This window comes from Cryptomeria japonica, chromosome 1 (genome assembly GCF_030272615.1).
Source record: "Cryptomeria japonica chromosome 1, Sugi_1.0, whole genome shotgun sequence".
Lineage (NCBI taxonomy): Eukaryota > Viridiplantae > Streptophyta > Pinopsida > Cupressales > Cupressaceae > Cryptomeria > Cryptomeria japonica.
The window spans coordinates 46,632,979-46,642,716 of record NC_081405.1 but is presented as its reverse complement, the minus strand read 5'-3'; positions in this window follow the sequence as shown (position 1 = coordinate 46,642,716).

Below are 9,738 nucleotides of genomic sequence, written 5' to 3'. Positions count from 1 at the left end.
GCATATGGGTGAAGTGGAAATGAGATGTTAGGTGTTGTGAAGATCTAAGTGTTACCAGTTTATATCTTTCACAGTCTCACTGTGTTTTAACTGACAGTACCCTGATTTAGATCAGTGATGCTGTTTACCAGTTAGTGCGGTCTCTGCAGTTTAAGTTGTCAAAGAAGTTTTTGCCTATATTGATTCACCCCCCCTCTCAGTATCTGTTGGTTATTTACTATTCATCATTATTCATTAGAACTTACCACTTCTAGACGTAGCAGAGGAAGATCTCACCGACTAGGCCACACACTCGACGTCAAGTGAAGAGTCCAGAACCGAGTCTAAGAATAGCCCATCCAAACACTTTGAATGTGACGAAGAGGTAGTATAGGACCTTGAGGGTGAGGTTGCCAATTTTTTTGAAACCAATTAGTTAAAAATAGGAGGGCTTGAGCCAAAGACTCCATGAAGGAGAGAATACAAAAAAGAAGATGACAAAGGTGTAGAAGACGTAGGTGGTGGACACGTAGAGAGATCATGCATGGCCAAGAGTGTAAGAGAGGGACTAGAATGCGAAGAGAAGAATGGTCCACTCTGGTCCAATGCATATAGTACCTTCTAGGTGACACATAGTACCTTCTAGGTGACATATGATACCTTCCAGGAAAGGATGATGTGGCAGAATTAGTATACGCCAAAGAGGCAAAAACTCCCAATATTCATAGGTGATGGGTCAGAGGGCCCTGTGCAGAATTGTAAAGTATGTATAATGATATGGGAGGCAAATGACCAAGATGACAAGGACTACTAGCTAAAGGCATTTCTAGCTACAGGGGATCACCATTAACTAGTACATAGAACTTGACACCCAACACAAGGCAAGATGAAGTGATCTAAAGAAAGCATTCCACGAGGAAGTCAAATTGCTGAGGGATGATAATGAGATCATGGCCGAGTTAAACAATATGAAGTAGGGTAAGGCTGAGAGTGTATGACCATATAATCGACGCCTGAAGGAATTACTAAAAAATATGGAAACCTAGCTGACTGATGGACTATATAAATAATGGTTTGTCAAGGGATTAATTCCCTCCCTCAGAAAGACAATGAAAGTTGTCACTTCATCTTCATATGCTGATGCCTACAATAGAGCCATGGGCATTAAAAGTGAGAGAAAAAAATCCAAGGGGATGAAAAATCTTAGTGACAATGACAATATGGATGAGAGTAGCTACTAAGAGTCCAAAACCATACAAGCCTGCCATAGAGATATGCTGCGGATGATGGAGTGAAAGGAAGAGGAGAGTGACAAGAGGGTAAAGAAATTTAGTGCATTGATTGCAAAGAAGAAGGTCATGCTAAGGGAACATGTTCAAAGAAGTCTTTTTGTGACATCTGTCAAGTACTGGGATATTTCATCAAGGAATGCCCATACAATCTGAAGACATGGAGCACACAAGTGCTCTTTGCCCTAGAGGAACAAGCTACCCTGCCAACCACAACACCCAGACCACCAACAAACTCTGACTTCACCAAGAGGGTACTGCAATAACCAAGGAGGGAATAATCAATCTAACAAAAACACACTAAGAAGTAAAATAAAGTAGGATGTGAAAGGGTTACCCATGATTTAGTGCCGCAAATGCAATGAGTGGGATCACTTCACTTGGGAGTGCCAAAGCGAGAACAACAATGAAAGTTTATTGTGTAAATGGTGCAGTCTTGGGAATCATGAAGACAATGACTACCCAAAGTAGAAAGGGGTAAATATGCTAGACATCAATGAGCCGGATGAGGAGGTACTACAATCACGAGGCTACAAAGCACAGAAGAAGTGTACCCAGATCCTCTTATGGAGAAGGAAATAATCTGAGAGGCCAAGGAAGATGTTGAACAAGTGATGGCGGAAGAAAAAAGAGCCTCACATGATGCTGCGAGTACTCCACCATGGTCGGAGTTCAAAAAAAATATCATAAAGTAGATGTTGAAGGCTACTGTACAAGTACATCTATCTGATCTTCTGCAAACTAAGACACAATTAAAAATGACCCTCACAAATGTAGTTAGCAATAACATCATAGGCTCAGAGAGTCACGAGAAAATGACAAAACTACTTGGCACGTCAATCATGGACCCCATGCTACTCACCGTGAGTATTGGTCGGAAGCTTGCCATAGTAGAAATGGAGATTATGGGATGGAAGCTAACGAATACCATCATCAATGGTGGATTTAGAGTAAATGTATTATCAGAAGAGACATGGAGGGGTCTAATAAAATCAACTCTTTGCAACCAACATTTCAGCTTGTAGGTGCCGATCAACATGGTATCAAACCCTTGGGAACTCATGACACAAAAAATTGTTATCAGCACCCAATATTTCTTCCTCAACTTTGTCATCATTCCATTGGATAAAAAGGCCTATGATGCTCTCCTTAGAAGAGGTTGGGTGATCATGGTGAAAGAAAATCATAACTAGAAGAAGAATACACTCTCCATTGAGAGTGAAGGATGCAAATATGTGATTGAATTGAGGAACCAAGCAGTGAATGAGCAATTGGAATCCTCCGATTCAAACTTAGATGAATCTCACAGTACGAATGAGGTACAAAATATGCATAAGGAAAGATGGAACCCAATGATTAAGGAGTACTAGAATTGGAAGGTTGTTCAAAGGATGAGACAATCTTTTTCAATGGGCTCTTTCATTGGTAGATAAAGGACTATGAGGTCTTTCACCCCGAGTGTCATATGTTTCAAATATGTAAGATTGAGGAGCTAGGCGAAGGTATCAAGAGTGAAACCTTCCCTCTAGAGTACAAGGAGTACCAAGAGGGCATGGCACAGGTAGATGACTTTGAGATAAAAATGCAACCTCAAAAGGATCTAACTCGAGTGAAGCAAAATCTAGTAACCAGAGATGACAAGGAACCCAACAAGAAGAGAAGCCTATGGGAAAATGATGGCAAAAGGTCCAAGAAGATGAATTAAGGAGAAAAGATCCCAAAAAATTGAAAGAGTGATAGCCCTAGTGAAATTCAAAAATCAAATGTGCAACAAAAAATTTGGAAAATCTAAAGTCAAAAGCAATTTCTCTAAAATGTTGAAGGTATGAAAATTGAAATTTAAATATTCTATTAGACAAAGGTATTGACTAGAATTTTTTTTCAAAAAAGTTCTTCTAATTAAAAAAATAAAGGTTATGGTTAGAGTAAAAGTAAAAAATCGAGGCTTTATGAGGAAATTAAAAAAGGGGTGAAATAATAAAATCAAAAGTGGAAAAGGTGGAAAATATTAAAAGAAAATTATTTTATATTGAAGTCATTAAAAAAATGATTTCTACTCTAAACATGAAGGAGAAAGGTTATAAAAGGGTATGACCTCATTATTTTTCGTCAAAACAAGTTGAGGTTGGAGGAAAAAAATTGTTGGAGGAAAGTGTTCGATAGGAGGAAATCTCTTGGCTAGAGGATTTTTTTTTGCTAATGAGTGTGCTATCAGAGAAGAATGTTTTGTTGGAGGAGATTGTACACCATATGGAGTTGGTGAAAAAATGTTTGCTAGAGGAAACTGTACACCGTACGAAATTGGAGGTAAATAGGGCCAATGGTCATCATACCATACAACTTTTACTAGACAAAGATCACAAGAGGATGACCCCATATGAACATCCAACATTGCCACTAGTTGCCATACAAACTCAAGGGGTGCATCTTTCCCTACAATTGGGGGATCATATGGATTTTGGAGAAGAGGGTTCTTATCGAGAATATTGTCATAAAATGTGTAATATTGAAAAAGGGGTGAGTGAATGATAGATCTATAGGAAAGCTTTTCTTCCCTCCGAGGACAGATACAAGTTTCACTTCGGATCTCCCTTCAAACACTTTTCACACATTACATTAGAAGATGGGGGAAAATGCACTAGATTCAACCTTCAGAGAAAGAGATTGGATTTGGAGTGATGGTAAGTTAATCCCCTCTTCTGGAATGAGATTTGAATTGATCAAATTGTGTACTTATGACCAAGTGAAAACACGACAAAGATCTGATTATAACTTGAGATAGAAGTGTAGGATGAAGTTGTGCACCTAGATTAGGCAATAATCTATCGAGACGAAGCCGCCCTTCGAATTTGAGAAAAAGTTGCCTAGACCATGGTGGGAGTGTACACGGTCCTCCAAAAAATCTGCAAAATGAAAAGGGTTTTTCCACCTCTGCAAATGAAGTCCAAATCTGAAAGTACAACTATGCACCTCCAACCTACACACAAAAAAGAGAGGAAAAGGGGTTAGGATTGGGGGTTTGCCTTCAGGTCAAACCCCAAATTTGGAATTAACCAAATGATGAAAGAAAGTACTTGCAAGTAAATTTAAATTAAAGACTAAACTGTAAATCACCTCAAGGGAGGTTGTGATAGAAATGTTAATAGAATTGCTTGTATTTGATTGAATGTTGAAAGGGATGTCCTCTTCAATAGTTGAATCCTTGACTTGAATGAAACACCTAGCCTTGAAGGGAGACTTGAGAATGCTCAATGCTAGAAAGGAATGCTTGAATGCTTGAATGCTCTTGAATTCTTTATCTTAGGTAAACTTCCTACTCATCCAACTTATGCAAATGAGAGGACAAATGCGACATATATACTCATCAATTAGGGTTAATTGACTGATTTTTCGTGAAGACCGACAATAGGGGAGTTTTCCCGCTCAATGCAAAACCACCAAAGCATAATTGCAAAGGGTCCTGCCCCAAAATGGGATAGGGGACAGGGGTGCCATGCTCCTATCCTACCCTTTTTTCCAGGACATGATGCAGTTTAGGAAGTGTAGAGGGCAAGCAAGATACAATTCTCAGGTGCTGAGCAAGTCTCCAGTGTCCGATTAGGCTTAGGGATTCGAATCGCGTGCATGAGGACCCTAATTTGGTCGGCAATTTCAAGGGTCACAATTTCATGATACTACATTTAGCCCCTACTTTAGCAAGAGTATACAAGTATGCCAATACTACCGGTAAAGTAAAAGGAAACAAGATTGAAAGAATGCTACCACGTCAAGGAGGCAAGATGCACTAAGCCCCTAGTGGACTAGGGATCCTATGATATCGATTGACAATGTAAAAGGGAAGATCAAGAAGGGAAAACTGTGACTACAAGTAGTAAGGTTCCCCTCACTATGAGTCACGAAAAAGATACCAAGATTATGAAGAAAAGCCAAGTTCACTAAATAATTCTAAGTATCGAAAAGGAAAATATGAATAGAGTGTATGGTCCATATTAAAGCGATCACGCACACATTATTGGGAGCGATTTCTTTAAGGTAGGATAAACCCAAGAGAGAGAAGAGAGGGAGCATGTTATTGCAAGGATTTAGCCCCCAATCAAGGAATAAAGCCAAGGATAACAAACAAAAAATATAAAGAACAAGGTAGTTTCTCTTTCCTTGGAATTATTATGCTGTATGATAATTCATGTATATCATATATGTATATGTGCATATAATAATCATCATTCCCTAAAGAAAGGACACTACCTTAGAAGAAAGGGAAGAGAGGATATCTTTTGAGTCAACATGAAAGAGACCAAGAAAAGATCTCAATGCTTTGCATCATCCTCAAGTAGACATTGAGAGAAAAAATAGAAGAACAAGGATACACATAGAAGAATGGTCACAAAAGAGAAAGAAAGGAGAGAGAGAAAAGATCTACAGTGCTAATATTGCTATTCTATAATGACATCCACCTCCCAATCTTGCTGATCACTATTTTAGGAAGGTGAGAAACATGCTAGAGGAGTGACATCGAGCACAGTAGATGGAGCCATCACAAGATCCAAACAAGGACTACGCTCATGTGGTAAGTCATTTTGTTCAATTCTAGGAGCTAGAATTAGGGTTTGTGAAATTAAATTGATAAATGCTTGTCCACATCAACATATTCCTAATCACTATCATAAGCATTAGGAGTTGTATTGCCATAAGGAATAACATTTTCACTCATTTCTTCATCAAGATTTATAGAAAGAGGAGCACAGACACAAATAGGAGTAAAACCATCACATGTTTTATGCAACTTATGATTTGGAGATGTAGGTTGAACATATTGCTTAGGAGAAAAGGGAATATGTCAACTATTGGAGTTTTAGGAGATGAAATAGTTTGAGGGACAACTTCATGAGCTCGAACATGGTGTCTTCAGTAGCATTCTCTTGCACAATGATTCCATCGAGTCTTAGTGGAAGGCTTAGAAGGAGGAGAAACATTTAAAAAAGTAGGAATGTTTTTGTCTTTGATAGTTGAAGGTTTAGGTTGAGGTCTTTTAGGTTGGACGAGAGGAGAAGCAGGCCTCTTCTCTCGATAAGAAGAAGGAGGTGGAACTGCACCATATAAAGGACGAATGTTAGGTGTAGTAATATGATTAGGTCCATCATGAGGAGGAGCTACAGGTCTAACCTTAGGAGGAATATTGTTGTTCTTCTTAAGAGAAGGTATAGTCACATCCATAGGAACATGTTGAATATCTTCCTTAGGAGGGAGATTAGTTCTATTTGTGAGGGGAAGAAGTTCATCTTCAAGTATGATAGGAATGTCAAGTGTTGGGGATCTAGGTTGACTTAAGGATAAGATCATATCTTTCTTCCATTTTTGATAAGATTGAAAAAGAGAATTGCTCCTTGATGGAAGAGATTGAAATTGCTTAGGCCAAAAGAAATCAATAGGAATGTTAGGGCTTCTTTCGGATGGATGAAATAAGATATGGTTCATAGTTATGATTTCTCCATTGTGAGGAAATTTCAAACACTTATAGATTGGAGAAGCAAAAGCATTCATGGAAGATAGCCAAGGATAGCCCAAATTCACATGAAATTGCTTGGAAGAGGGTATGATAACAAAGTCAACATCCATGGATTTAGTATGAACTTCAACAGGAAGGGTGATAGAGCCAATGGTAGGACAAGAGAGTCCATTTTATAACTTCACCACTATATAAGAGGAATCATATATTGGTTTATGCAATCATAAAGTGAAAAGATACTCCTCAGTCATGATGTTAACCATGCATGAGGGATCAACAAGAGTGCCATGACAAGAGATATCCTTAACCTTTGAAACTATGTATAAAGGACCATTGGGTGCTCTAATGGTCTCACTAGGGTCAAATGTAATACAAGAATACTTAGTTGTATCTTATCTTTTTACCATATTTATCAAGTTTGGAGCCATAGAAGTGAATTCCTCAAAGGAGAAAGAAGTATACTCAGTCTCAATCATGTTAGAGGTATGAGAAGGCAAAAGATCAGTAAAAAAAATTAAGATTTTGATTAGGAGGAGCTATTGATTTATTTCTCTTATCATTCACACCTACCACAAATATAGTGTTGTTATCAATCAAATCTTGAATCTTACTTTTCAATGCGAAAACATTTCTCAGTATCATGACCAGGCTGACGATTAAATTGATAAAAGGAATTGTTATCAAAATAAGAGGATGCAAGTTTAGAAGGATCAAATTGTTTTATAGGAGGAAGTTTGATAACATTTGTTTGCAACAACTGAGACATAATACTATGTAAAGATTCATTCAAAGGAGTAAATTGTCTTTCTCTTTTGAAAAATTTAGAAATAGAAGGCACACCTGTTGTAGCATTCACATTGTTGTTGTTGATTGTATCATTGAACTTGATGAAACTTTTTGTTGGTTTGAACTTTGCAAATGGTTGTTGAAGATTCTCCACTTTATCATTTAGAGCCATAGGAGTGGATTGCTCCATTTGACTCACAACTAATTGATAATTATGGAGTGTTGCACACAACTATGGAAAGGAAGTAAACTTAGACAAAAGAAAATTTTCCCTGATATCTTTTTACAAATTAGAAATGAAAATTCGTTGAATATCATTATCAAGTACATGAAAAGAAATTTGAGCACACAAATGCTTATATCTACCAATGAAATCAGTCACTTTTTCTTTAACACCTTGTTTACAATGCATTAAATTAGTCAAAGTGATTTTAGGACCAATGTTATTTTGAAATTATTGGATGAAAGCATTTGCTAGTTGTTGAAAAGAACTGATGGAATAAGAAGGCAAAGAGAAATACCATTCTAAAGCCTTATCTCTTAATGTTCTTGTAAACAGTTTCACAAGAAATCTTTGATCATAAGCAAAATCAGTACAGAATGTTTGAAATGTTTTGACATGCGTAAGAGGACCACCTTTTCCATTATAGAGTTCCAATTAAGGGACCTCAACATGCTTAGGTGGCATGACTTTAACAATATCAAGAGAAAGTGGGCTCACAACATTAAATGTAGGCACATTAAACTTATATTGATTCATAGAAGAAATTTATTGTTGTGAGGAAGACACGGTTTGAGTAAGATTGTTAATGGTTGCTTTGGTAGAAGAATTAATGTTAGACATGGTTGATTGAGAAGGTGGTGTGATGTTATTAAAGGAAGACATGGATCGACAATAAGGTGGTGGGACATTATGATAAGTAGTCATAGGTGATGATTGCATAGAAAATGAGACACTTAAATGAGGAAAAAAATTATTGAATGAATTTCCCCCTTGTGTCACATTGATTGGTTGAGGGATAATAGGAATAATTATGGAAGACAAAGGTAAAGATGGAGGATTAAATGAAGAAGAGGGATTTCCCCCATGACCAATGGTTGTAGGAATGACATTTTGAGTTAACGTAGCCACGATATTTGAAGTGAAAGTAGGAATACTAGCCATTGAAGTGGTTAAAGAAATAGAAGAATTGTTTTGATGTGAAGGTTGTGAATAACCTAAGTTCTTAGCACAACTCTTGATAAGCATGACATTAGAATCAACAATATGAGAAATGCCACACAATATATCAATTCCATTCTTATCACTTTGAATCATGCATTTAAGGCCTTCAATTAATGGAAGAGCTTCACTATTAGGGTACTCTTGGGACATCCATTGTTGAAAGTTATCAAATTGATTGTCCAATTTTGAAAGTTGATCTATAGAGACTCTAGTCAAAGCTTCTTCGTCATCATGGGAAGTTCATCAATGGGATAAATGGGCTCATGATTAGGATGGGAAGCACTAGCATCATCCTGATTAAAGAACTCACCCAGATTATGCTCCATGTCCTCGGTAATTAAACCTTGGGAAGCCTTAATTCTAATAGTGGTGAAACTCATGGACTAGAGGGAAATTTAAAATGCAAAATTGAGTAATGCAAAATTTAAGAAAATAATGATTAAACAATTCGGACTTTGTGGATGAAGAAAATGACACAATTTCCAAAATAATAAATCAAAAGAAATTGGAATTTTAAAAATAACGAAAAACACAATTTTTAAAATCAGGGCAGATTATAATTAACTTCTTAATTTTAATTTTTTTTTAAATGTTGAATTTTCAAGGTATGTTTGATGTTAGAGGGATAAAAAATCGACAAAGTCAACCAATCTTATGGATTTAGGTTATTAAATGCAGTCATAACAGTCTCCCAAAATTTCGGGAAAAAAATTCGAGGACCATGGCGAGAATGCACATGGTCTGACCAACTTTTTTTGAAAATTTTGAGGGATGAATATTACGATGATTTTAAAGCTAACCCCCAAAAATTGGTGAATTTTACGTTTTTTAGATAGGCGAAATTAAGGTTGAAATGTGGAAATAGGACCCTATTAGGGTTTTGAAGAAAAAGAGGAATTGAATTGTAGATTTGAAAAAGGGTCACACCTAAAGGGGAGAGACACCTTGGAGAA